Raw genomic sequence first — 16,755 nt, forward strand, 5'->3', positions numbered from 1 at the left:
TGTTCACGGAGGCGGCAACCGCCTGCGTTTGGGACCGTGCACGCGGGGGGTGAATATCAGCCTCTTCTCCCAACGTGTGTTTGTAACGCGGTGGGTTGCCCCTGCCAGTATCAAGCGCTTTAAGGTGAAGTTAGAACAACTTCCTGCAATCCACAGAAATCCAAAGGGACTGCAGGTGAATGATTTCTAAAACATTTAGTAATCAGGTACGTTTTGACAATCGATTCTGCACCGTTACGTTGTGTGAAGGGTTACAGCCTTCTCTTTGCCTTTGTCTGGAATTCAGGCATGGACACCTGTGTTTTGGCAGGGAATAGATTGGAAGTGGGACAGAGAGGGGGGGGGTTGTGGCTTGCAGTAAACTTCCTCCGCCCTAAATTCGAACCTGGGTCCACTGCATATGTGGCATGCACGCCAACCACTCGACTACCGGCGCAGATAAGACACTGCCTTCTGTTGTCACCGTGAAGGCAGGAAGGCAGCGCATCATAGGGGAGGATGGAAGTGGAATGCCACAGATTAAGATAGGTAGTGGAGTGCAGCCAGAGGTGATTCTTCCTTTTGAAAAGGGACAGCGGTCAAGTGACCAGGTTTGACGAGCGTCCTGCAGTAGCGGTGTTTAACCAAAGAACCCACTCAGTTGTTTCATATCGCAGTGGAATCCACTTCGTTCATCGCGGAAGAGTTGGGCAGAATCACAACTACACACAAATTGTTGTGTGCCACCTTGACAGGGCAGACACAACACGCAAATGGCATTCTTAGCAAATTGGCTTATTTGAAAATTGTGTGCTGTGGCTTACTACCACTGACTTATCCATTATGTGGCTCAACCCATTACCCTTCAACTATGCCCTGTTGTAAGGTGCAATTCAGACAAAACTACCTGCAAATGCCATGTACATCTGACTATGTTTGTCATCACTGCACATAAATATGTGTAGAATAATGCTTAAAGGAGAACTTCGGTCGATTTAAACATGCAGCTTCATTGCTCAAGCTACCCTTGACTTGCGAGTACCAAAGACGTGAACAAATTTGGTCCAGCCATTACAGAGCTCCGTGAACGGAGATGTAGCATTGAACGCTAACTGCATGGGGTCAGAACTTCACGCTGTGTTTTAAGCATCTTAACATGCTCCACATCTCACACCAGAAGTTATGCAACATCAGCAGACACCTTAGCACACAGCACTGTAGCGTGTATGACTCAAAATGAATAAAAAAGTAGTTAAAATAGTGTGTTTGCGCAAGCAGCTACTTACCTGTTTGTTGACATCCGCGTCTTCCGGTAGCTAGACCAAACTAGCGTATCCACCGAGTGTGCACTTAACAGGCTTAACAGGCTATTGTAAGGCTCATGGCTCATGACAGGTTGTAACATGGACATGTACATTATGAACATACACACGAAAATGCTGGAATACGTTTCCGTCTCCGCCAGTGAGGGAGTAAGTGCACGCTCGACGGATTGACTAGTTTGGTCTAGCTACCGGAACACACGGATGTCAACAAACAGGTAAGTAGCTGCTTGCACAAACACACTATTTTAACTACTTTTTTATTCAGTTTGAGTCATACACGCTACAGTGCTGTGTGCTAAGGTGTCTGCTGATGTTGCATAACTTCTGGTGTGAGATGTGGAGCATGTTAAGATGCTTAAAACACAGCGTGAAGTTCTGACCCCATGCAGTTAGCGTTCAATGCTACATCTCCGTTCACGGAGCTCTGTAATGGCTGGACCAAATTTGTTCGCGTCTTCGGTACTCGCAAGTCAAGGGTAGCTTGAGCAATGAAGCTGCATGTTTAAATCGACCGAAGTTCTCCTTTAATTTGCCTTCTTTCAAAAAATGTATTTATGGCTGTCTATCAGTGTCAAGCTTTTGATCTAAGTTCTGCTTTGTTTACTAGTTTTTATCCCAAGAAGTGCATGCTGCCACCTTTTAAAGTTTCAATAAAATCTGATGAATATGATACATGTGCCTTGAAAGACAACAGTGCCATCTAGTGGCGACTTGCATCACCTACACCATCAATTCATGTGCTTCTAAGCAAAATTGACCACTTCCTGTTTGACTGAGAGTGTGGGTGTAAATGAGTCATTTGTGCGTCTTGTCATGACACACATGCGTGCCACATTTCATTTATGTACATGCATGTAGGACGCCCAAATTGCCTGAAATAAAACTTGCTTCATGTTTCCAGTGGGTGGCGCTATGGATATGACACAGTATTGATGCACAGATCTATTCAGGGCCACTCCCTCTAGATTCCCTCTAGATTTGGCCGAGCTAGGACTTAGTATGAAGGAGATATCAGCACTTGATGCTTCATGACGAAGGATTGTTATGGCAGGCTCCACAACTGCCAGCAGGTATGACTTAGGATAAAGATTTTAATAACTTTTCATTTTCAAGGTCAGAGGATGCTACTGAGTGACTTTGAAGTCGGTGGTGTTCCATCTGTAGGAGGAGATAATTTACGTACAAAGATTGGCATAATTCAACATGGCGGCCAAAAGCAAAATGGCAGACTAAGTATTGATGCTGAAATTCGTTCAGGGAGACAGCCTCTACAGTTACAAGCAGTTTGGTGTGGATAGGAAATTGTATGTTGAAGTTATGAAGCCTCGATGCTTGACAGCGTGAGGACAAAATGGTTTCCACCGCACCGCCCACTAAACCTTGGCACAGCTGAACGATTTTAATAACTTTTGTTCTTCAAGGCATTAAGAAAATTACTGAGTTAATTTGAAGATTGTGGTGTTTAAGCTCTAGGACAAGATAATTTTCAAATTAGGCATGAATTTGTCAAAAATGCGGCCAAATTTCAAAATAACTGACTTCCTTTTGGACTGAGAGTATGCATCCAAATGGGTTTTCCTTGCGTCTGGTCATGATGAATATGCGTACCAATTTTCGTCCTTCTGTGTTACAAGTAGGAGGCGGGGCATCACAATAGGGGGCGCTACAGAGCCCACGCGTCACGGCCACGCCCCATGACTACACAGATCTCATCAGGGCGACTCCCTCTGCATTCCTGAGAGATTTGACCGAGATAAGACATTGTATGAAGAAATTATGAGGACCGATGCTTCACGGCGAAGGATTCGAAGTGCCCGCTCCACTGTGGCCAGCAGGTATGACGTAGGATAAAGATTTTAATAACTTTTCATCTTCAAGGTCAGAGGATGCTACTGAGTGACTTTGAAGTCGGTGGTGTTACATCTGTAGGAGGAGATAATTTAAGTACGAAGATTGGCAATATTTCAACATGGCGGCCAAAAGCAAAATGCCAGACTAAGTATTGATGCTGAAATTTGTTCGGGGAGACAGCCTCTACAGTTACGAGCAGTTTGGTGTGGATAGGAAATTGTATGTTTAAGTTATAAAGCCTCGATGCTTGATGGCGTGAGGAAAAAATGGTTTCCACCGCACCGCCCACTAAAGTTTGGTGCAGCTGAATGATTTCAATAACTTTTGTTCTTCAAGGCATGAAGAAAATTACTGAGTTAATTTGAAGACTGTTGTGTTTAAGCTCTAGGACAAGATAATTTTCAAAGTAGGCATGAATTGGACAAAAACGCCGCCACACATCTAAATAGCTGACTTCCTGTTGGAGTGACGGTATGGTCCCCCCAGACTTTTTTGTGCGTCTGCTCATGAGGAATCTGCGTATTGAACTTCGTTCTTCTACGCACTTGTGGGAGGCGGGGATGAACATTAGGGGGCGCTACAGAGCCCGCAGGTCACGACCACGCCCAATGACAATGCAGGATCGCAATTTTCGCCAGATGTAACATATATTCCAAATTTGGTGAGTTTTTGGGTATGTTCAGGCATCCAAAACTGCATTCAAACTTGGAGAAGAAAATTTCTGTCCTTCCAATAACAATAGGGACCTCGCAGGTCTACCTGCTCGGGCCCTAAAAAACCCGATACACCACCACAATAATATTGTCCATTTTATGTCCTGTTATGTTATTGTATGTCAGTAGATGGCAGCATATAGCCTCTCAAAAACTACAATAAAAAACTGAGCAATGTTCTTACAGAGAAGAATTGTGTTTGTTGGCCACAGCTTGCTAACTGATATTAATAAAAAAGAAAAGAAAAGAAAAGAAAGGGAGGACTAAACACACACTCTCACTTCATAGATATCTTGATCACAATAAAAACATATTAAAGTGTGGATCCATATCAAGATAGTTTATGTATTTGTCATTATCATTCAGAAGAAAGCCCAGCTCTTTGTAGAGATGCCATAAAAAAACAACCTGGTGAAAAGAAAAACAAAACAAAACAAAAACATTCAGCTACCAACAGTGTAAAATGTGAAGAGATATGAAACGCAGCTCTGCATGCAGAGCAGATGAGCTGCTGACACTCACATGAACCAACAGGTGCACCATGATGGTGAAAACAGGAGCTGCAAACTAAACTTCAATGGGCAGAGAGTCAGAACCAGTTACTGTTCGATTGCATTATCTTTAGTGCACTTAACACACAAAACGTAGTGTAGTCGGTATCACTGGTTCAGTGATCAAGCTCAATTTCAGTTATTTTGCCTTTCGAGGTTTTAGAAATGTAGATGTAGTGAAATATGGAAAAAGAGAAAAGGTAAGTAAGTGAACACAAGTAAGTGAGAATACAATGCCAGTCCTGAACTGAACTTGTAGAAGTACCACAGCGATAAAACACATTTTTGAACACCTGACATTATAACATTTTGAAAAAAAGAGAAAAAGAAAAATGGACCTAGGTCAACATAATTCAGACTAATTCAAAATGACAATTATTTGTGTGATTTTCTTTAAATTTTGTGGTTTCTTTTTTAAAATAAGACCAAGGATAAACATGTTTAACACACTTTCTTGCAATGCAAGTGACTGCAACATCATAACAAAGTCTTGCCAGTAAAATCATTATTAGCAGTCAACGCGTCTCTCTCACACTCTCTCTGTTTATTCCAGAGCTTTTGTTCTGGATTGCTCTACAGTAATTACATTTTTTGTTGGGTGAATGAATTTGTTTTTTCATTACACCTGACTATGCTTTCAACATGCAGTAGATTAGGTTATCATTTGTTGTTTTGTAGTCATCTTTTGGGAACATTTCCCACATTTCTAATGAACATCAAGTTTTTCCCTCTGTGAGAGAATACACTGTCCTTTGTTTGGCCTCCTCTCCTGTTAATGACTGCAGAATGTCTTACTATATGTTACAACAAAGCTGCAGTTCTTTGTAATAAGGGAGCTGTTTAGTAATTCAAATGAGTGCTTTAATTAATGCAAATGCACTGAAGAGGTCAGCCAATGAAGGACATACTGTGGGAGAGGTAATTGTTTAGGATCAATTGCAAGACTTGTTAGGCTGTTAAAAGTATGTTATAATTCAAATGTAGCAGGTAATCGTCACAATCGTAGAATTCACTCTTTCTGGATGCTTGTTTTTTAAATGTAGCACATTTCAAATTAACTTTCAAGCAGGTTTATTAAGAATATAACAACAATGTAGAGCTTTCAAATAACTTCTATTGCATATTTACGAGAATAAAGGAAAGGAAAAAGTTTCCATGCGATCAGGGCTGCAACTGATGATTATTTTCATTGTTTATTTATCTGTTGATTACTTAATTAATTAATTACTTGTATGGTCTATATAATGTCGTGAAAATTGCGAAAAAGTTGATCATTGTTTCCCATAGTCCAAGATGACGTCCTCAAATGTCAAATGTTTTCTCCACAATCCCAAAATGTTGTTTTTTGTTTTTCCAAGAGATTACTCAATTATCAAAATAGTTGGCGATTAATTTAGTAGTTGACAACTAATCAATTAATCATTGCAGCTCTAATGTGCATTTCACAATCATAAACCCACGCTGTCCGACCATTTCTCCCTGCAACTCTTTTTCCCAGAACCTTGACTTCTTTAATCCTTCTCCATGTGTTACCAATATCATCTCCGTCTCCTCTGCTTCTCCTGTCGACCATCTCCCTTCAACCCCCTCACCTTCCTCTTGGCTCCCTCCGACTTCCCAGCTGGCCTCTTGTGAAACATCCCAGTGGGTAAGTTCAGAAGCATGGATCCCAGGGCTCGTGGTCTGCTCGATGTTTCGCCAGAAGGGCGTTGCAACCTGCCAGTAGTTGGGTCCAGGGAACATCTGCAACCTCAGTAGCCAGGGTTTTGCACTGCTTGGAGGGTTGGTACGACCTCTGCTACCCTCTCTGAGGGGTTCAATATGCGTCATTCAGGGAAAAGGCCGAGTGAGACAGGTGAGAAAAGTTAAGGAACATGCCAGATAGAAGAATAGAAGAAGAGGATATGAAAGATAGATAGATAGATAGATAGATAGATAGATAGATAGATAGATAGATAGATAGATAGATAGATAGATAGATAGATAGATAGATGTGGATTTGTGAGGAGACTTTTCCCACGAGGATAAAGATGGATCGACCACCAGCAGGATCACACTGCGGAACTAACCGAGAATGTCAATCCCACCATAGGGACTATCAACACAATTTACTGGCCGAGAGAGAGAGAGAAAGAAAGAGGGAGAGCAAAATAGAGAAGGTGTTGAACTGATGGACTTTCCTTTTAATCTATGATATGGTAGCCATCTTCTTAATAGGAATAGACGGTGAAGACAAGCGTTTTCCCTAAACATCGTGCTTGTCTAACATTCTGCCTGTGTTTGTGTTTGTTTTTTTCCTTGTGAAAGCGGCGGTCAGCTCGCCTGTAATCCCTCCATCACACATTCCCTAACACTCGCAGACAGTAACACACACACACGTACACACACACACACACACACACACACACACACACACACACATACAACCTCCACGACCCGGGCCAGCCAGAGGCTAACTCGTAAACAGTTCGGGCCACACGACGGGGTGTTTATCCCTCGCGGCGAGACGGACCGCTGCACATGATGTTGTCCGAGCATGTATGTGTGAGTATCTAGTTTTACTCCCTCTGGGCTGTTTGTTGTTTGGAGTGAGGGACACTGACAACAGGCTCAGGCTTCACTATATAAACTCAGTGTGAGGGCAGAAGATTATTCTAAGTGGTTCCCACACTCAGCGTCAGAAGATTAGACAAACGAGATAAAGTAGAGTATCATCATACCTCATTGAGACTCTTCCACAAGACTGGGTTCAAAAATTCAAACCCAACCACCAAAAAACAGCATTACAACCTCGTGAGGATAAACATCGGACACCGTTTACTACTATTTTGTGAAAGTTTTGAGTGAATGCTGTGCTGTACCAATAAGTTGCCAGTCCAGAGGAGTTTCATTCATTGAGTTTTCCAGGTCAAGTGGGGATCAACACTGATCCTGAGGCTGATTAGAGCCACTATAGCGATAAAGGTCAAGGAGGCTGAAAAGCATCACTCGGCAAAATATACGACATATTGTATCTATCACTGTTTAATGAGTATTGCACTGCGGTCGATCAATAAAGAAAACAAAGCCCGTCTTGGTGCACTGCCTTGTAATTCAGACTGATTGCCAGCAGAGTTGCACAAGCAGTGAAGTATGACTTTTCTCTTCCATTAGCAGTGATGGAGCAGAGTCTGCCAGGTCAGGGCTATTCATCTACATTATAATGTCATGATGAGATTACTTCAACTGCAAGGGAAAGCACAGGCTCCCAGATCAGCTCCCAGGGCAGCAAGACATCATAGTATTGCATCCTTATGTGTCAGATGCAGCATTGCATGAACATAAAAGTGATGCTCTCCTGAAACTATTAAGCCCAATGTTAACTGTGAAACCGTTTGCCTGCTATTAGACGCCATGTGATTGATGTCTGTTTTCTAGGACAGAGAGGGAACATTAATGGTGTCTCAACACTTGCTCAAACTACCATGGACAATACATCTAACCTCTTTTATCAGATTTCTTGCAGCACGCTAGCATCACAACAGTTTCCAGTGATATTAGGTGTGTAGTTTTGATCAAAATGAAGGCCAAGTCGAAGATTGGTGTCGTCCAAGTGAGGAGGCCGGAACTAGGGCAGTAAGAAGTTCACGTTTACGCCTCTGGCCTGCATTTGTTTCAAGTTGCTGGTCACTGTTTCACAGGTGCAATCATTCCCATCCACCTCAGTGCAGCTGGCACCGTTTTCACCTTGTCTGTGCAAGTCTGTCTGTGCGCAGCAATAGCGTTACAACCGTGTAGGAGTCATGAAACTTTTGTGTGTAGTTGAGAAGGTCAAGTTTGAAGGTGGTTGTGGTCTCATGTAATTATCAGTGTTGTAAAAGTTGTACCTCAGCAAAAGGAAAGATATCATATTAACATATTACTTTGGTAAAAGTGAAAGTCAGCAATACAAATAGTACTTGAGTAAAAGTTTTAAAGTTTCTGATATCAATTGTACTAAATTATGAAAAGTAATCTTCTGGCAGAAATGTACTTAAGGATTGAAAGAAAGGTAAGAGAAAATTATACATATATTTACATGCATGTTGATACTGTACAAGGGTCAACCAATTGCTGATTATGGAATTTGATGAATACTGTACTTGAGTAAATGTACTTAGTTACATTCTATCACTGGTAATTATATTGTTATCTCTACTGAGCAGTCATGACACATAGAAGTCTACTGCTGTACTGCATGAAACAAAAGTAGGTAAACCATTAATTAAAATAAATCACCACAAAAAAACCTCTCTCTTATTGTAGTTTTTCACCACAAGAATTGGTTGTAAGAAGAAAAAAAAAGTCCTGCTGATTTATACTGACTAAAATTTCAAGTTTGCATCATAAATGTTTTAGATCTTGGATGCAACTGTAAAATTTGCACATAAAATTGTAGTCTGTGTTCATGTGTACTCTCCGTCTGTCAAGTCAAACACAATCGGTGATAAACTGAATTCAAGAGACAAAGAGAATACAGTCCCTTGCCTGTCGTTCAGTAGTGTGATTTCAAACGATTAAATCTGCTGAGCGCCTCTGTTTTGCCATTACTGACCACATTTAAAACATAGCATGCTAATATGTGTTTGCCCACCAGCAATAAGGGGAATCTGGCATTAAGTAAGGGTAAATTTGTTTTATCCTGAGCATAAACAGAGTTAACTCCATTATGTTGTTTCTCTGGGGGCCAGTTACACAGTCGGACCTGCGCAGCCTGAGTAGGAACCCACTGAGGGGAGGAGATGGCTATCAGGAGCCACAGGGCAGATGGGGGGACCGTTTTTATCGATGCACACGCTGTAATGGGGTCTTCCTGTGAGGGGGCCGGAGGAGTTTCTGTTGACAGAGCTTTCATGTGTGTGTGTGATCAGAGAAAGTCACTGTGGGCCATTAGGCCTCCGCACGCATGCATACTAGCACACATCTGGATATGCTTCTCCTCAAACAGTCATACCTACATACAGTCTGGCTATCCATGTGACCTTTTAATACCATCTTTTAGATAAAGCCAGTTAGACCTTTCAGCGGGCATTTATCACCACCAGAGAGTTCACACACACACACACACCACCTGCACGTCATGTCACACCACTTGCACGCCATTACGTCCACATTGTCCTGTAGATGATGAATTTATGAGCTCACGCCTGTCAGAAAATGTTCGAGAAATTTCAACCAAGTAATCTCCTCACAGCTGATCTACTCTCCGAATAAACAGCAGAAGCAGTATCTATCTTGACTTTGGCTGGGTTTGATGTTAAAGTTTGGTTGACACATCTATAAAGATTTTACAGCAGTGTTTAGGAGCGACCCTGTCTGTTAGGCCCGGAGGCTTAACCTAGCGATGTATCAGCTGCTCCGACTTAACTCTGCACAGGTGAGGCACACCCAACCATCCTCATCTCATCTTCGGATCTTTTCACGTGATCAAGAGGGTGAGACTGGCTAAGTTGACCAGTGAAACTAATGTCAGGAGTCGGCTGTGATTCACACAGGAGTCAGGTTTGGATCGGAGGTCCGCGGAGGGGGTGAGGGGCTCTAATTCAGACCAGTCTCCAGTCAAAGTAACAGTTAGCAGCTACACAGTCTGTTAGCTGTCATGTGTGTCTGACTGTCAGTTACACTTGGCGGTTTCACGCAGGGTTTTTCGACAAGCTGTCTGTGTAGGGACAAGCCACGTCAATCAGTCAAGGGCTGTGTTTGGGTGGTGGTTAAGTCGCCCACAAGCCAGTGGTTCGAGGAAATGCCAACTGGAATGATAGACAGGACACTGGCTATTATTATACAACATGGATACTGTTATCCACCAGGATCTGGAGGAAAGAGTACTGCCAGGCAGGGATCCAGCCTTATATTGTCAGTGTGTATTACTGGTGTTGATGCATTGCCCTATTGTGGTGGCTGATGGTCGATGTCAGTCCCAGGAGCCTATATGCTTTGTGCATTATATGGTTCCATGCATGCTTATTTTCTTTTTCAGCAACTTTTATCAACAGTCCTTGTTGGACCGCTTGTTGTCCAGATTAATTGCTGGATTGGACTACAGGCGTTAGCATTTGTCACCATTTTGCGAGAGTTCGACACTTTTCGAATTAAACATGTCCCCTGCAAAATGACCTCACATACAGCAGGTTGGAAGAAATATTTAGATTTAGTGGGGAGCTCAATGTAACTTAATCACAAGTGTTACTGTTGCTGCAAATTACATTTTTGTTTAAACTTTATTTCTCTGTGATGCATCTTTCCAGTGCTGGGCAGTAACGTCACTACAAGTAGCGGCGTTACTAGTCTAACTTCATTTCTCAGTAGCGTGGTGGTAGCGTTGCTGTTTTCTGAATCAAATAGCTTTTCAGTAGCTTAGCTCTTTTATTGACCAAGTAGTGCGGGAGCGTCCACACAAGCTACATTTTTCCAACATCTCTGAAGCTCAGCGCAACGGAGCTTTCTGCTGCGGTCTGAAATAAAAGGATCAGTCAGTGACGCCACCGCCACACATGGCCGTGTATGTGAAGCCAACAGAAGCACTTCCGTATGACGGTGACATCATGAACCAATCCTTGGGCTGATGCCTATAACGTCTCTGCTGCAAGGGAATACATGTTAGATTACGTTACTTGATGGAAAGATGGCAGAGGGTGAGGAGGACGGAGATGAATTGATCCTGAGACAAAAAGACAAACTTAAATAATAAACAAATACAGTAAAGTTACATATAGGAGGTAAGAAGTGGGGAAATGAGGGAAGAGAAACATTTGAAAAGTTTACATTACTCTGAATTATCATGATTTATTATTATTATGAGTAAGTATGGTGGTTAGTCAAAATGATTAGCTTAAAATGTATGTAGATATAGCTACTAGTACAGAGTGGGCCTAATAAAAATACCACATTTAAAACTGCCAGTTATATGGGATACTGGTAGATGGAGTACTGTATTAATCCCAAAGGGAAATTACAGTGTTACAGCCACTTGACATTTAAATCAAAGCATGGATGCTTGACCAAATGCATAAAGGATGCTGCAGACCCTTTTCTGAATGGGCAATCCTAAAGCAACTTAAACAATATCTTTAGCATGACTTTCGCTGGGGAAGAATAAAATTATGAAGGAAATCCTTTATAAATATTGAATCATTAATTCCCTGAGAGTACCAGTTCAGTGAGCACAAAGTTGTCCGACCACTTCTGTAACCTGGAGCGAGATATAGGGCAGTGTAAGGAGAGGGCAAGGCAGAAAAGGGCAGCCCACCCATTGTAGTCCAACATGAGGAGGGCAGATGTACAGGCGTGCTCAGAGATCTGCTTTCAGAGTACAAAAGGTTGATCTAAATAAGACCCAGCTGATTTCGGCTCAGACCCAACCCTCTCGCTCTCCAATCCTCCATCTCTCACTCTTCTTTGTAGGCCTCTTTTACTAATCCTCTCGCACCGTTTGACCTATGACTCGGTGCCCATACTTTTTCACATCCCTCCCCCCCTCTTTTGTTCTGCTCAGAACGGGTGTATGTGTTGCAGATCTCAGGGGAACAGGTAAAGTATAAATCTATAGTAGTTTTGACATCTCTTAGTCTCTGGTTCCCATTTGGTGTGATGCCATGCAATCAGTCACTCCTCGACTCTCCTCCTTCCTTTTCTACAGTTTTCATTGTTCTCATTCTGGAGACGTTTATAAAGCTTGTGTTATAAACTTTCCTGGTCGAAAAAATGAATTAATATCATGCGCTTCACAAGCACCCGTGTCCAAATCAGTGAGATCTACTCTGATCATCTCCCCCTTTGTTTATTCTGCCTTGTGAGGAGCAGTGTTAAATTGACATACAGTTTTAATGATTACATGAGAAGACTTAGTGAGTATTGTTGCTGACAGCTCTCAGCAGCAGCACTGGGGGAGGTAGACAAGTTCCTGCTCTGTTCTTTCATCTCCAATCATATCAGCTTGATCAGTGAAACCATTTAATGTGGACATGTGTTTCCCCTGCTAACAGTCTGCTACAGGGCACAAACGCATACTGAACGAGCGAGACAGCGTCTGTTTCAAATCCCACAGAGAGCGGGCCGATAAGGCAGTCTGCGGGATTTACAAGACCTTTAACTTGTCGCTCATGCAACACCATGTCGCAGTGTGTCTCCTATGGATCCAGGAGATCAAAATATGAGAAGCAAAACTTTTTTTATGCTAGAAATTGACACCAAGTATTCAACTTTGAACATGTCACCTGTACACTTTTGTATATATGATGAACAAATATCAACGAATTACTTAGACAGTCTTTCATTCTGAGAGTTACATGAGTCTATCGATACCACTCTCATATGTGAACATTAAATATCAAGCTGGAGTCAGGACACAGTTAGCATAAAACGTTAAAACAGGGGGAAACACTTAACCTGACTCTGCCAGAAGGCAACAAAATCCACCCAAAAGCTCAATAATCGACATATTAAATCTTGAGATGAGAACTGAAACCCAGTATAAAATGGGCCCCAGGGCTAAATTATAAAAGACTTGTGTATTAATAAGCTCCACCATTACAGGATTCCTTTATTAGTACTTGTTAATGTTTTATACATTAGCTAACTAATGTCTGGGTCAAGGGTGCTGAAGAAAAAGATGAATTATTGTCAGGTGCAACATGAGGGTGTTGAGGTGGATGAACGAGTGAGGCTCGGGATGATGGTGGGGGTTAAGTGAAGGGGGCAGGATGCTGTGTTGTAGGACAATGGAGAGACAGAAGACCACCAAAGAGGACCTTGGAGTTGTATTAGAAGCACATGGTGAGACATCCAGGCATTGAAACATTTGTGTGTGAGGATCAGTCTCTGTGTGTGTGGGGGTTTGGTTGAACGGGTCAGATGTGGATCAGGAGACTCCGATGGCAGGTCAGGGTGGGCTTCAATATATGCAGCAGAAATTATAGTGGTGACTGTACAAAGGGCCAATTTTTAAATTGTGAGCAATCCAGACAAAAGTACCCAACAGTCCTACAAAGTAAAGCTGGAAGTGGAATGTAACTAATTTACTTAAAGATGTAATATGTTACATAACAATTGTCTTAAAATGATCTAAAACAAACTAGATCTACATTGACTAAAACTAAAACATGAACTCATCCATTAGCATTCGTGCTGGAGTCATATCAGACACATTATCACATTATCACCACCTCTAAAACCAATTTCCTGCAGGATAATTTGCATTGTTTCCAACACATACAGCTTACTTGGGTGGGTTGAAGAAAGTAGATTTTCGAGTCTCATTCTCACGTCATCAAAGACAACAGTCAGGTTGATAAACGGGAGGGAAGATAAATCCACTTAATCCCAAAAGTTAGAAAGTGATCTTGAATTGTGAACCACTGGATTTAACCACCTCGAAGCATTTATAATAGTTAAAAAAGGCTACACCTCCACCAGCTACAAGAATGAAATTATGCTTAAAGGTGACTGGATATACCACCAGAGCACCAGCATCTCAGACTAAAACTCAATAAAGTTGGAAAAAACAAGAAAGCACAATCTGAACTCAGTGACTCTTGAAATTTGGAAACCATGAACAGAAGCAAACTGTATATTTTTACGTTGTTGTCGTACTGCTACCCTTTTTTTTGTTACCATTGCCTAAACCACATTGCATGAAGCTGGACGAACCAACCCTAAAGCTCTCTGATCCTCACACTCTGAAACCTGGCAGCAACAAACCAGCTGCTTCCAGGCCCTTAAAGCAGTCCAGAGGCTGATCTAAGCCTCTGTGTATCTCGATGTGAGTCAGATCTCCAGCCCGTCCATCACAGTCAGAGATACTGGAGTTCACTGAGAGCTGACATAAGGGCAACATTTCACTCTGACAGTCCAGGACAAGTGCCAGCCTGCTGCCAAAGGTGTGCCAGCTTTTACTGGACAACACAACTGTTGTTCAAATATGGCGTGAAATCTGGTGTTCTTCACCAAGAAAAATGTTTTCATTCTCTTGCAGCTTCTTGACATCAGCTTGGATATCACAAAGGCTTGTAGGGAGGGCTAGCTGCTAAGCTAGTGACACTATTTCATGCTGGGCAGTAGGTGCAACAAAGACTTTAAACGCCAGAGCTCAAACATCCATGACAGCGCGCATACTGGTGATTTACTCAAATGCTGCTCTGACGCTACTCTGACGCAACTCTGACGCTACATGCTAATATCGATAATACAAAAGTTATTGAAGTGCTGTCCATCCCACCCAAGCTGAAATAAGGGTAGCTGTTTCGTCCAGGATTTACCATGGCAGGAAATTGAAAGCCAGAGACGGACTCACAGGGCTGCAGAGTCTTTCAGACATGCCTGCAGGGCTTGGAGGAACAGAGGATGAGCTGGCTTTGACCTCGATGACATTAAGACACAAGAACACTGTCAGAGACAGCAAATTTTGTCTTTGACTGTGAGAAAAGATGCAATGGACTTATAAATGGATTACTTCCCTACGCAAATTACTCACACAGAACACAAGATTCAAGTGTGTGTCAGCGATCTCACTGACGACGATGATGACTGTTCGATAAATGAGTCAGGATTCCAGTGAAGCATTATGCGGCCATGTGTCACCGAATGTCCGCTGATTTGTTTGGACGTCACTTGCATGTCTGTGAGTGTCTGTTTATATCTAACATCCTGTTGGTAAACTCATCGTAGCAAAACCTCGTTTTTGTACAGTAGCATCACTTCAACGTGTGTCATGGGCTGAACGCACAATACCGAGTGTCTAAGTCACTATGGCAAATACTTATAATTTCTAATGAGGGCAGATACACAGTCCGTGAGAGGTTAACTTTTCCATTTTCAGAGAGATGTGCGTCATTTAGGGCTGCAACTTACAATAATTTTCTCAAAAATAAATTCAATTAAATATTGATCAGTTTCCCAGAAGGCAACGTTACAAATCCAAGTTGCTTGTTTTAGTTGATCGAAACCCAAACGTACTTGATTGTAGATTGTTAAATACAACTAAATCTACTAGAATAATATTAGAATAATGTATTACTTCTACTACAACTAGAATGGCACTCAGTAGAGCGCATAACTCCGCCAAGACGCAACATTCCCCTGTGATTCCATCAAGCCTAACCCAATATCGAACTTGAGAGCCCTGCATCACTCTGAATCTGAAACAACAATCGACTGCGCAACCATCATGATCTAGGATCTGCGTACTCCCTCAAGCTTACCAGCCAACTAAATAAGCCTCTTTTTTTGCATTATTCCCTGTTGAAAAAAGTTCCTATCTCACAATGATAAAGAAAGTGAGAATAAAATTCCTTGATCGGTTCCTTTATCTTGATCCGCACTGGAAGTTAATGGGTTCTGACAAACCAACCGACAAACAAACAAATGGACATGAGTGAAAACATAACCTCCACACCACAGCTATTGGTTTCTGATATCACTATATTATACTATATGTTGTTATTAATAATATTTTTAGGTTTGCAACAAAGTTTTCTTATGTCAATAAAACATTCTAGATTCTACTAGGGTCATAAATAGGCATCCAAAATGAAATGAAATAAATAAAATCTAATATGTTACAATAAATAATACATTAAGTTACCACAGACGGAACTATGAGTCAGACTTCTTTAATATCTCCTTCTATTATTGACACCCCCCACTCTCACTCAGACATATTAGCAGAGGCTCGACAGACAGGTATCCAGAGAGTTTTAAGGCTTTAATATTTTGTATGGAGGTAGTATGCGGGTCGTTGTTACTGTTTGTTCCAGGAGGACTAGTCCCTGTCTGAGCCCCTTGATGTCTGCTGAGTTCACTCGGTTTGGTACTGGAGAGACTGGGACCGGTGGGGGTGACCACCATGCTGGAGTCCTACCTCCCAGTGTGTGTGGGTGTGTGTTTTTGTGCGTGTTACTGTAGTACAGAATCCCTGGGACTAAACCGCATTTGATTTTTATACGCTTGTGGCTAACAGGAGCCAGATGTAGCTGCCTCCAGGGAGCTTACCATCGAAACGGCCATTCATTTCCCTTTTTCACTCCCTTTAATGAGATGTGTGCATGCATGCTTACATACATACTTGTGCGTCGTTCAAATAAAAGTGGCCAATGAGCCACAACAGCTTTTTTTTGCAACATTTCTCTATCGATTATAAGGATTGGATGACTTTCGGTCTTGGTTAGCAGTGCAAAAAACAGGATGTGTCCTGTTCAGATGACGATGAGGCCATGAGAGTGAGGAGATCCATGATTTCATCACATCATCACAAGATAGATGACAAACAATAGATCAGAGTGTCAGAGCTCTGAGGACTCACAGTTCTCTGGATGCTCAACC

Source organism: Sparus aurata, chromosome 7 (genome assembly GCF_900880675.1).
Source record: "Sparus aurata chromosome 7, fSpaAur1.1, whole genome shotgun sequence".
NCBI classification, from domain to species: Eukaryota; Metazoa; Chordata; class Actinopteri; order Spariformes; family Sparidae; genus Sparus; species Sparus aurata.